At 41.0% G+C, this 12,082-nt stretch overlaps 1 protein-coding gene across 2 annotated transcripts in view; it reads right to left on the bottom strand.

The window, feature by feature from the left end:
- LOC122552746 (protein kinase C epsilon type) overlaps positions 1–12,082 on the bottom strand; it is a 598,788-nt gene that overhangs the window by 408,747 nt on the left and 177,959 nt on the right. The gene's annotated exons all lie outside the window — the stretch shown is intronic.

Below are 12,082 nucleotides of genomic sequence, written 5' to 3'. Positions count from 1 at the left end.
TATGGTACCTTCCCTCGTCGGACTATTGACATACTGCTCTAGAAAACTCTCCTGGATGCTTCGTACAAATTCTACTCCATCCAGACCTCTGACGCTAAGTGTATCCCAGTCAATGTTGGGAAAATTAAAATCTCCCATCACCGCTACCATATTGTCTCTACATCTTTCCATAATCTGTTTACCTATTTGTTCTTCTACCTCACGCTCACTGTTGGGAGGTCTGTAATACAGCCGCAACAATGTAACTGCACCATTCTTATTTCTCAGTTCCACCCATAATGCCTCACTACCCAAGACTGCTATAGTGTCCTCCTTTAGCACTGCCGTGATATCAACCCTGACCAGCAATGCAACTCCACCCCCTCTTTTACTTCCCTCCCTGTCTTGTCTGAAGCGCCTATATCCTGGAACATTTAGTTGCCAATCATCATGCCCTTCCTTCAACCAAGTCTCTGTGATGGCAATAACGTCATACTCCCAGGCACCAATCCAAGCCCCAAGTTCATCTGCCTTACACACTATACTCCTTGCATTAAAGTAGATGCATTTCACGCCACCAGTTCTTTTGCGCTCACCTGCTCTCTGCCTATTCTTCCCTTTATTAATGTTATCTTCATAATTCTTACAGTCTCCAGTCTCTACCTCGCTGCCTACTTGTTTTCTCTTCTGGTTCCCAAACCCCTGCCACATTAGTTTAAAACCTCCCCAACAGCAGTAGCAAATTCCTGAAGTCTGATATATCTACAATGCACAAAATCCAAGGCGAATTTATCTCTTCGAGAGTATTCCTGCCCAGAACTGGTCACAATACTTCAGATGCAGCAGTCCAGAAGAATCATAAATGGAGTGCACTTTAAGCAGTCAATATCTTGGTATCAAATCTCTTTAGCTCTGGGTAATTGAATTGGAGCCATTCCGAACGTAAAGGCCAGGGAGGAGTGTTCAGACAGTTTGCTCCAAATCTTATTCACACCTTGTTTCCACAGTGGTGGGATGTTCAAGTGCATCGAGTGAGGTGATCCCTGATAAGATAGATATTGAGGATCAGCAGTAAATGTCCTGATCTGACATATGCAACGTATTTGAGAGCCGACAAGATAAGGATGAAGACGATCATAAAGCTGGGCAGAGTGCTGACCTTGGCACCTTGGAGCAGGAACCTGTCCAAAGGGGGAAGGAGGAAGAGATGATGGAGGAGAAGAATAATAAAAACAGTTTTGGGGTATTCATTTTCAGGTGGAATACACAGTATCCTTTTTAAGTGAAATGGACAGTTTGATAGAGAATGTCACTATTTGGTGCCAGTATGAGGAATATCCCAAACTGACTTGAAAAGTTTGGCAAAGGAATGAATGTCGTAGAGATGTACAGCACAGGAACAGACCCTATTATCCAACTCATCCATGCCGACTAGATATCCTAAATTAATCTAGTCCCATTTGCCAGCACATGGCCCATATCCCTCTAAACCCTTCCAATTCACATAACCATCCAGGTGCCTCTTAAATCTTGCAATTGTACCAGCCTCCACCACTTCCTCTGGCAGCTCATGGCATTCATGCACCACCCTCTGTGAAAAGGTTGCCCCTTAGGTCTCTTTTATATCTTTCCGCTCTCACCTTAAACCTTTGCCCTCTAGTTTTGGCCTCCCACACCCCAGCAAAAAGACTTTGTCTATTTATCCTATCTATGCCCCTCATGATTTTATAAACCTCTATAAGGTCACCCCTCAGTGTCTGACGCTCCAGGGAAAACAGCCCCAGCCTATTCAACCTGTCCCTATAGCTCAAATCCTCCAGCCCTGGCAACATCCTTGTAAATCTTTGCTGAACCCGTTCAAGTTTCACAACATCCTTCCTATAGCACCTATGTCCTATAGGAGGGAGAAGAGAACTGCATACAATATTCCAACAGTGGCCTTACCAATGTCCTGTACAGCCACAACATGACCTCCCAATTCCTGTACTCAATACTCTGACCAAGAAAGGAAAGCATACCAAATGCCTTCTTCACTATCCTATCTACCTGCGACTCTAATTTCAAGGAATTATGAACCTGCACTCCAAGGTCTCTTTGTTCAGCAACAGTCCCTAGACCTTACCATTAAGTGGGTAAGTCCTGCTCTGCTTTACCTTTCCAAAATGCAGCTCATCACATTTATCAAAAATAAATTCCGTCTGCTACTCCTCAGCCCAGTGGCCCATCTGATCAAGATTCCGTTGTAATCTGAGGTAATCTTCTTCGCTGTCCACTACATCTCCAATTTTGGTGTCACCTGCAAACTTACTAACTATACCTCTTAAGCTCACATCCAAATCATTTATGTAAATGCGGAAATGCAGTAGACCTTGTGGCACACCGCTGGTCACAGGCCTCCAGTCTGAAAAGCAACGTTCCACCACCATCCTCTGTCTTGTATCTTCGAGCCAGTTCTGTATACAAACAGCTAGTTCTTCCTCTATTTCTGTGATCTAACCTTGTTAACCAGTCTTCCATGAGGAACCTTGCTGAACGCCTTACTGAAGTCCATATAGATCACATCCACCGCTCTGCCCTCATAAGTCCTCTTTGTTGCTTCTTCAAAAAACACAATAAAATTAGTGAGACATGATTTCCCATGCACAAAGCCATGTTGACTATCCCTAATCAATCCTTGCTTTTCCAAATACATGTAAATACTGTCCTCAGGAATCCCTCCCACAACTTGCCCACCACCAATGTCAGGCTCATTGGTCCGTAATTCCAATTATTATGCTTCATATTGGGACAAATGACCCAGGGAAGTGCAGGGAAGCTCTAATAAAATGCCATTCTGCCCATTGTGTCCATACTGGAATTTTGCCAGGGCAATCCCACTGTGCTTCTGTTTTTTTCTCTCTCTCTCTCTCTATTTCTTTTGTCCTCTCCATATCCTTCTGCTTCAAACTCATTCATCTCTGACTCAACGAACCCCGTGATGAAACATTCCATAAGTTTTATTGCCCTTTGAGTAAGTGAGAAGGAATTGTGTTGTAATGTATCAGACGGTATGACATGGTGGGGCAAGCTTTTTTTGTTTTTTTGGGACACCAGCGTCAGAGACTAATATTGATATTTTACCAACAATTTTATAAATTATCAATGTGATTAACAATATTATAATGACTTGATAATTTACTTTTCTGATGGTAAATGAGGGATAAATATTGACCAGGACATGAGGGAAAGCTCCCTGCTCTCCCTTGAAATGGATCCATGGAATATTTTATGTCCAACTGAACAGGCAAATGGGGCTGTGTTTAACATCTCATCCAAACCACAGCACCTTCCACATAGCAGTGCTCCCTCAGTATTACAAATGAATTATCATCCTTACAGCCTGGCCTCTCAAGTCCTGAAGTGGGACTTAAACATTGAATTTTGTGGATCAGAGACAAGAATGCACCCAACTGACCCAAAGTCACCATAATGTTGGATGGAAGACAAGCAGGAAGCTGGAAGAATACAGCAAGCCAAGGAGCATCAGGAAGTGGAGAAGTCAACGTTTTGGGTGTGACCCTTCTCCACCTCCTGATGCTGCCTGGCTTGCTGTGTTCTTCCAGCCTCTTGCTTGTCTACCTTGGATTCCAGCAATTTTTTTTGTCTCTGATAATGTCGGATGGATCAGCCATCATTTTTCTGTTTCTCTGTTCCAGTTTGTATGTAGAATGCTGCTATTTTGTATTTCAATTGCATCTGCTCACCATCCAGTCAGGCATCTGTCGAAGCCAAAATGTGCTCAGTTGAATACTGTGACCCAACATTGTCCTTGTCCCCATTGTACTCAATTCACAGCCATAAGAAGCCATGACACTACTCAATCCCTTCCTCCACGTCAGAACCATGTCTGCTCTATGCTTTGCATTAAATTCTTTCAATAGAATCTCCAATTGCACTCTTTCTGAAATCTTTTCAGACGTCGCTTGTTTTTTCTTTGCCCTGGATGCTTGAATCTGTCATATTCAATCTGTTCATAATTAAACACAGTGATCAAACAATGGTGATGAAATATCAAAGGATATTTTATGGCAACCAATACTCTTTTATACAACCAGACTTTCAAATTATAATTATTTTATTTACAATTTCAAAGACTGGTGATATTATTTCCTATTTATTCAGTCTCTTGCTTTGTGGCTCACATAAACTATCACCCCCTTTTATAATTTTTCTATCATTATTCAGTCATTCTGCCCAGAAGTAGCTTCTATGACTCATTATCCACTGATGCTTCACTCTGCACCATTGATCAGCAGTTTTTAGTTTGTGGGAGTGTTCCAATGCAACTGTTGCTTTTGGCGTTTTAAGTAGTGGTTAGGGGTTTGGAAAGCGTTGTCTAAGGAGCCTTGGTAAATATCTGCATTGCACCTTACAGATGCATATACCACTACAATTGCAGGCCCATGGTGCAGCAAGGAAATGATTGTGAGTGTGGTGCCACTCAAGCTTTATCCTGGATCACGTCAAGCTGCTTAGGTGTTGTTGGAGCGGCGCTCATCCAGGCAAGTGGCGAGTATTCCATCATACTCCTGACTTGTGCCTTGCAGATGGTGGACAGGTTTTGGGGAGTCAGGAGATGAGTTCCTCATGCAGGATTCCCAGCCTCTGACCTGCTCTTGTAGCCACAGTATTTATGTGGGTAGTCCAGTTCAGCTTCTGGTCAATGATAACTCTACAGGATGGTGAAAGCGGTGATAAGGAGGGCTGAACAAAGACACCTTAGAGTGCAGGTTCATAGCTCCTTGAAAGTAGAGTTGCAGGTAGATAGGATAGTGAAGAAGGCATTTGGTATGCTTTCCTTTCTTGGTCACAGTATTGAGTACAGGAGTTGGGAGGTCATGTTGGAGCTGTACAGGATGTTGGTTAGGCCACTTTTGGAATACTGCGTGCAATTCTGGTCTCCTTCCTATCGGAAAGATGTTGTGAAACTTGAAAGGGTTCAGAAAAGATTTACAAGCATGTTGTCAGGGTTGGAGGATTTGAGCTACAGGGAAAGGCTAAATAGGCTTGGGCTGTTTTCCCTGGAGCGTTAGAGGCTGGGAGGTGACCTTATAGAGGTTTACAAAATTATAAGGGGCATGGATAGGATAAATAGACAAAGTCTTTTCCCTGGGGTCGGGGAGTTCAGAAGTAGAGGGCATAGGTTTAGGGTGAGAGGGGAAAATATAAAAGAGACCTAAGGGGCAACGTTTTCACGCAGAGGGTGGTGCATGTATGAAATGAGCTGCCAGAGGAAGTGGTAGAGGCTGGTACAATTACAGCACTTAAAAGGCAACTGGATTGGTGTATGAGTAGGAAGGGTTTGGAGAGATATGGGCCAAGTGTAGCAAATGGGACTAGATTACGTTAGAATGTCTGGTCAGCACAGACGAGTTGGACCGAAGGGTCTGTTTCTGTGCTGTACATCTCTATGACTCTTTAACTTTACAGGGTCAACTGTTTCCTGTTATCATTTCTGGTACCTCAGCCAATGTCAGGTGAGCCCTTTAGTTTCATTCCTTTTTTGAGACTTATTAGTGGTTAGATACAATTGAGTGGCTTGCTAGGCCATTTCAGAGGACAGATGAGAGTCAGCCAGGTTTTGGGTTTGGAGTCACATTTAGTCCAGATCACAGAATCATAGAATCCCGACAGTGTGGAACAGGCCCTTCAGCCCAACAAGCCCACACTGACCCTCCGAAGAGTAACCGACCCAGACCCATCCCTCTACCCTACTACTCTATATTTACCCCTACACATCCCTGGACAATATGGTCAATTTAGCATGGCCAATTCACCTAACCTGCACATCGTTAGATTGTTGGAGAAAACTGGAGCACCCAGAGGAAACCCATGCAAAGCAGGGAGTGGTGCAGTGTCCCTACCTCTCAGCTAAAAGGAATGTATTCAATCTCACTTACTCCATCTGAAGTAGTTGATTAAAATATCAAGGCTAGACGAGGTAATGACAACCTGTTTCCTTCCCTGAAGGATATCAGCAACCATTTGCAAATGTGGAAGCTTATTTTTAATAAATGCGCACTGATTTCAATTTACATTTTGATTTTATTCATGCCAACACTGGAAGATTAATTGCCCATGTTTCTATGAAATTATAAGATGCATAATGATCTCTAATCAATATGCTACCGTACCTCAGTTTCTTATGATTTCTATTTTCTCTGGTGCTGTTCAAAATGGGTGAAACTGATACAGCAGAACCTCAATCAGATTCTGTGGATGACTGTAGATTGAGGTTCTGCAGTATCAATTAATTTAGAAAACTCCTATTGTAAATCCAACAAATGCAATGTGCTTGTGAATTTATTTCATACTCAACAAATCGTTGCCATTATAGAAAGCAGGAGAAAGGATTATGCATGGTATTCAATACAGCCAACAGAGGTCTCCCTTGAGAGCTAGACAGCCAACAAGAGTCCCATGTCTCCTCATTACAGGAAGGCCCATCATAATTAGTGTCAGTCGAACAGTTCACTGTTCAGCGGCAGACTTTCCTCAGGATTGAGGATATCAGGATGAAAGCCATTTCCCCTCAGCCCAGTCAGAGGCCAGCGGCAGCTCTACTGAAAGACATTGCTACTTGAGGAGGCAGATGTTGTTATTGGTACAACATATTCCTAAGACCTAGAACTGCCAGTGGACTAAGGCATAGGTAAGTGATGTGGGGCAAAGAGAGGTCAGCAGCAAGGTCAGGGAGGGTGGCTCTCGATAGGCCGGCTCTCGATAGGCCATCCCCTCCCTGCTTCCAGCTCCCACTGGGTGCCTTTGAGCAAAGGTGCACACCTCAATCCCTACAACAGCCTCATTATCATTCTGCCAAACACGTTAAGTGCAGTGGCAGCAGAATGAGGCCCTTAAATGGCAGCAAAGATGAAAAGACATCCATGAGTTTTACTACCATGGACTCCCATTTGATTAAATGTCCTGCACCATCAAACACACCACAGAAGACAGAATTAAATTGCACCTCGTTAAATAATGATTGCTTTAAATAAACAGAATGAATCTGAAGCAAAGAACTACATGGCCAGTACAAAAAAAATGCAGAGTTTTTTTATTACCAAAGGAAGAAACTCTTCCAGCAGCCAGTGAGTTAGATATAGTGTTCAGTGCTAAAGGGATTCAAGGGTTTGGGGAGAAAGTGGGAAAGGGGACTGAGTTGGATGATCAGCCATGATCACGGTGAATGGTGGGGCAGGGTTGAAGGGCTGAATGGCCTACTTCTGTTTCTGTTTTCTATGATTTTATGTTTCAACATGAGAGAAACAAATGATTATTTCTGAGGTGGACCTAACTAGGGTGAGACCATGACATTTGGTCTGCCTTTTTCTCTAAAAGTGATTTCATTGATACATTCAGGCATAAGGCCTTCATCAGGAATTCTCCTGCTCCTCAGATTGGGCCTGACCTGCTGTGCTTTCCCAGCGCCACACTTTTCGACTCTGATCTGCAGCATTTGCAGTCCTCACTTTCACATAGAAGCTGTTGTCAGTGTTCCAGTAGAAAACAGACTTGGGCTCTAAATATAATACATTCATTTAGAAAGCTGTTTCCATTACCTAACTCAAAACAAAACTGTGTAAAATAAACACACTGCAGTTACTGAACATCTCAAATTTATATTGCAAATATATAGCAGGTATATCAACACCTGGACCAAGAGAAATAGGTGTAGAATGTGAAGCACTATTATGTGGAGAAAATGGTTTAAACCCAACAAGTAACTTTACAGATTCTGACTTTCTATGTATTTCTAGCAATATTTACTTTTGATTTCTTAATCATATTTCATTGGCCACTAGAGGGTGTTTATGCTCAAAATGACAACATTGACAGACCAAGATAGCTCCATGTCTGATCTGACAATAAACAATACATGCACAGGATCAGAATAGTAGCCTTGGCTGAAGAGGATGTAGAGGGTGATGCCTAAAAACATCCAGCAATTGAGCTCATAATGGCTGAGACATAATCAAGACCTCCACAGGATCAGGATCAGGATCAGGATGATGAAAAAGCATCTTTGGAATTCTCAAGCCTCCCACTATCCAATGGCTGCAGAAGAAAATGTCTTACATTTGATGTAAATCTGTGTTGAACTATTAAATCAGAGATAATCCTTTTCAGTTAAATTTACAAAGTAACAGAAGTATTTATTTGTCAAATTACCTTTCTACTTATTCTGCCCATGTATTCAATCTGTATAATCTATTACATTCAGAAACTACTCAACTTTAACTATTAACAATAAAGTGTACCCGTTATGAAGCCAATTACTCATTAGAGTTTTGAATAATATAGGCTTCCACAGATATTAATTCAAGCAGGGATTATGGATTTTCCTTGTTCTGGGCATTTTGTGATTGGTCTTGCTTTCCTAACTTTCCCTGACCACTACAAATCCCAAACTCTACCAATATAAATTTCCCCATAATTCACATTAGGTGACTCATCTCCCAGGATTTCACTCAGTCTGTAACCTACGTGTGTGATGACATACCAGTACATTCAAACACTACCTCTCTCTCCTGCGCTTTTATAAAATCATCTCTATTCGCGAGAAGAATAGCCATGAGGTTTCCATCTTTGCAATGCATTACAATGTCACTATTGAACAACTAGAAGAATTCTGTGGAGAGAAAGCAAAGTTTACATTTCGGGTCCAATGACCCTTCTTCAGAACTGAACAGATACTGGCAGAGTTGCTGAGACTTGCCAGCAATTTCTGATTTTGTTACTCATTTCCAGCAACTGCAGTTCTTTAGCTTTTTAGGAAGAATTCTTACATTTTATTCAAAAAAATCAACCAAACAGAATCAAACTTAAATTATGAAACTTGTGACAAAGAACTAATATCAATAGATCATTTAGTTTCAATTTGTTGATTTTGTTTAAAAAATCGGTAGTTAGGTAGTCCACTCTGCAACCCTAAAAGCCTGTCAAGTAATAAATACCCTTGATCACCAAATGTAACTCGTATGAGTGAAGATAAAATAAGTAATCAGATTGAATCATATTTTATATTATTTGTTGAACACTAGACAATGTTTGCCCTTATTTCTCTGCCTTGGCAATATACTCACCAACATCAACAAGTTGTTGTAACCTAGCATTCTCAAAAGCTAAGATATTCATTCTTTCTAGACAGATGTGGCCAAACTAGTATGACGAGCAGAAGGATTTTTTGGAAATGCTGAAGAGCACTACTTGATTGACGGAAAATACTTGCAGCAATCCAGTGCCTTTATTTGGTGAACAGCTGGATTTATGTATCCCAACCTATCTGCATTCTCCAGGCATTTATGGATTATGTGCCTTGATTCAATGCCATATTGGAGGCTGCCCCAAAAACTTCCCATGTAATCAATCACCTGCCTCAAATCCAGGCACAGCAAATTGAAACACAATGCGTAAATCATCACTGAGCCTGACAGATGCATGGTTGATGATAGTCCAACTATTACAAACCAACTACTTCATCACAGGTACTAAGACACTGGCAATGTATCTTCACAAGTACAGCTGACACCAAGAATTATCCTTCAAATACTGGCTATACATAATGTATGTGTTAATTCCTCTCTCCTTTAGGCAAATGTACTAAACCTTCACGGTCACTGAATCAGTAAATGCCTGTATACAGTCAAGTGTGGTTATTTTAATGATTCATGATGCACATAGCCACAGGCAACGAAGTTCATGGGAGCAGTGATCTTCAAAAATAAATGTAAAGCAACTAAAATCAGAGAAAGTCTCCACTGTGTTTGAACAGCTGTAAACTTCACTATTTTATTCAACCCGAACACTTCATTTGCTGGGATAGAAACATTGGTCTGGATATTGATGAATAAATACCATGCTCTCTTCCGGGTAAAGTTAAAAATCACACAGCACCAGGTTATAGTCCAACAGGTTTATTTGGGAGTGCTAGCTTTCAGGGCGCTGCTCCTTCAGCAGGTAACTAGTGGGGCAGGATCATAAGACACAAAACATCACAGTGTCATGCAATCAAAACAATACATTGAACAAACCTAGATTGCTGTTAGGTCTTTCATCTTTTAGAATGGGTTACAGGTTTATCTGAAACCTGCAAACCGTTCTAAAAGATAAAAGACTTAACAGCAATCCAGGTTTGTTCAATATATCGTTTTAATGACACTGAAACCTTTTGCTCTAAATTCTGTGTCTTATGATCCTGCCCCATAGTTACCTGATGAAGGAGCAGCGCTCTGAAAGCTAGTACTCCCAAATAAACCTGTTGGACTACAACTTGGTGTTGTGTGATTTTTAACTTTGTCCACCCCAGTCCAACACCGGCACCACTACATCACTCTTCTGGATAGAGCACCAAGAGTTCTATTCCATCCACCCAAGAGAACATGCAACAGCCTTATCCTGAAATTCCATCTTAATGAAGGTTCAACGGACAATACAGTGCTGTAGCAATCTGTTAAACTGGATTATATACTGAAATTATAGAATGGGGCTGAAAGACAGAGATGGTTTCAAATGAACTAACTTAAACCTTCACCTTCAAGGACCATGAGCAGAATATTATTGCAGTGTAATAATGAATGGGGACAAGCACTCAGCCTTCTTAGTTCAATCACAGAGCTGACCAAAAACGACTGACTAAAACATCTAGAAGGTTCTGTAATGATTCCACGGTTATAACCTCCAATGTTTTAAATTGACGGCTATATCAATTATGTTTCAGAGAAGCTTATGTTCTTGATAAAAGTCCAAAATTTGCATTTTACACTTTTTACATGTGACCTCATGTTCTACTCTCATAGCTTAATTCAAAAAAAGCTGTTCTTTGTTTAGTCAGGGCTGTCCTTTGTTTCACTGTTAGATTAATACTTATGTAGTGATACCTTATACCTTTAACTAATTAACATCCTAAAATATGGCTTAGTGGAAATAACAACAAAAAGAGTAAAATATAAATTTGCTGGATCCAGTAAGTGGATATAAATGGTCATTCTTTTCCATGCATGAAACACACTTAGCCACACGGCTAATTACATGCCACTGCCACTAATATATAAAAAAAACTGGGAAACTCTTGCATTGAAATTTCTAAAAATTGACCATTTAAACTAACCAGATCACACTTACGGAAATAAAACAAAATAGCAAATATCCATTCTTTAACCTGCATCTAAAATGAATTTGAGTTTAGTGTTTCATGGTTTGTTTCAGGATCATCCGCATGATTGCAAATAAGGTTTCTGCTACATGATACATAAGAAATCGAACTACATCAAACTGAAAAAGATGGCTGCAAAATCTAGGTCATCCCATACCGTCGTGATGCCTCTTATGCCACATTATGATACTCACTACCCACTGGGTACCGTGTAGTTTCTTGGCTGAGGTGAAAAATCAAACCAAAATAAGTCCAAGGCCAATTAAGAGGAAGAAAAGAGGAGGAAATTCCCAACAGTATTCCATTCCTCCCAGCATGGTTCCAGGTTTAACAATGGTTTGACCAATCACAGAATCTTATGACACATCATTCCTTTGCCTGCTCTTTGAAAGGCCCATTCACCAATCCTTCCACTTCAAAATGATGATCAACTTTGCTCTTGTTTCTATCAGAGTCAAGGCAGCCTTCAATGTTGCATTAAACAGACCCCTTATCGGATCCTGAAAGTCTACATTCAGTTCGGGGCATTGGGCCTCAGGAGAAAGTGAGGACTGCAGATGCTGGAGATCAGAGTCGAGAGTGTGGTGCTGGAAAAGCACAGCAGGTCAGGCGTCATCCGAGGGACAGGAGAATCGACGCTTCGGGTATAAGCCCTTCATCTGGAATGGTCAAATTGGGCTTAAGAAAGGATGCAGCGATTTTGCAGTGGGTACAGCATAGATTCAACAAAATTATGCTGCTGTTGAAAGGTTAGACCATGGAAGTAAGTAAGATAATCTTGATTTATATCAACTCAAATTTAAAAGATTGATCGTGATCTCATCAACATCTTTAATATGATAACAGGATCCATTATGGTAAAGGAAAAGCGGACATAATCTTTAAATTAGAACTGGGTCATTACAGAATAAA

Source organism: Chiloscyllium plagiosum, unplaced genomic scaffold (assembly GCF_037043375.1).
Source record: "Chiloscyllium plagiosum isolate Xiang-an unplaced genomic scaffold, Cpla_swu_hap1 HiC_scaffold_10, whole genome shotgun sequence".
In the NCBI taxonomy this organism is placed as follows: domain Eukaryota; kingdom Metazoa; phylum Chordata; class Chondrichthyes; order Orectolobiformes; family Hemiscylliidae; genus Chiloscyllium; species Chiloscyllium plagiosum.
The sequence above is the reverse complement of the archived record's forward strand: the minus strand, read 5'-3'. Positions and strand labels throughout refer to the sequence as shown.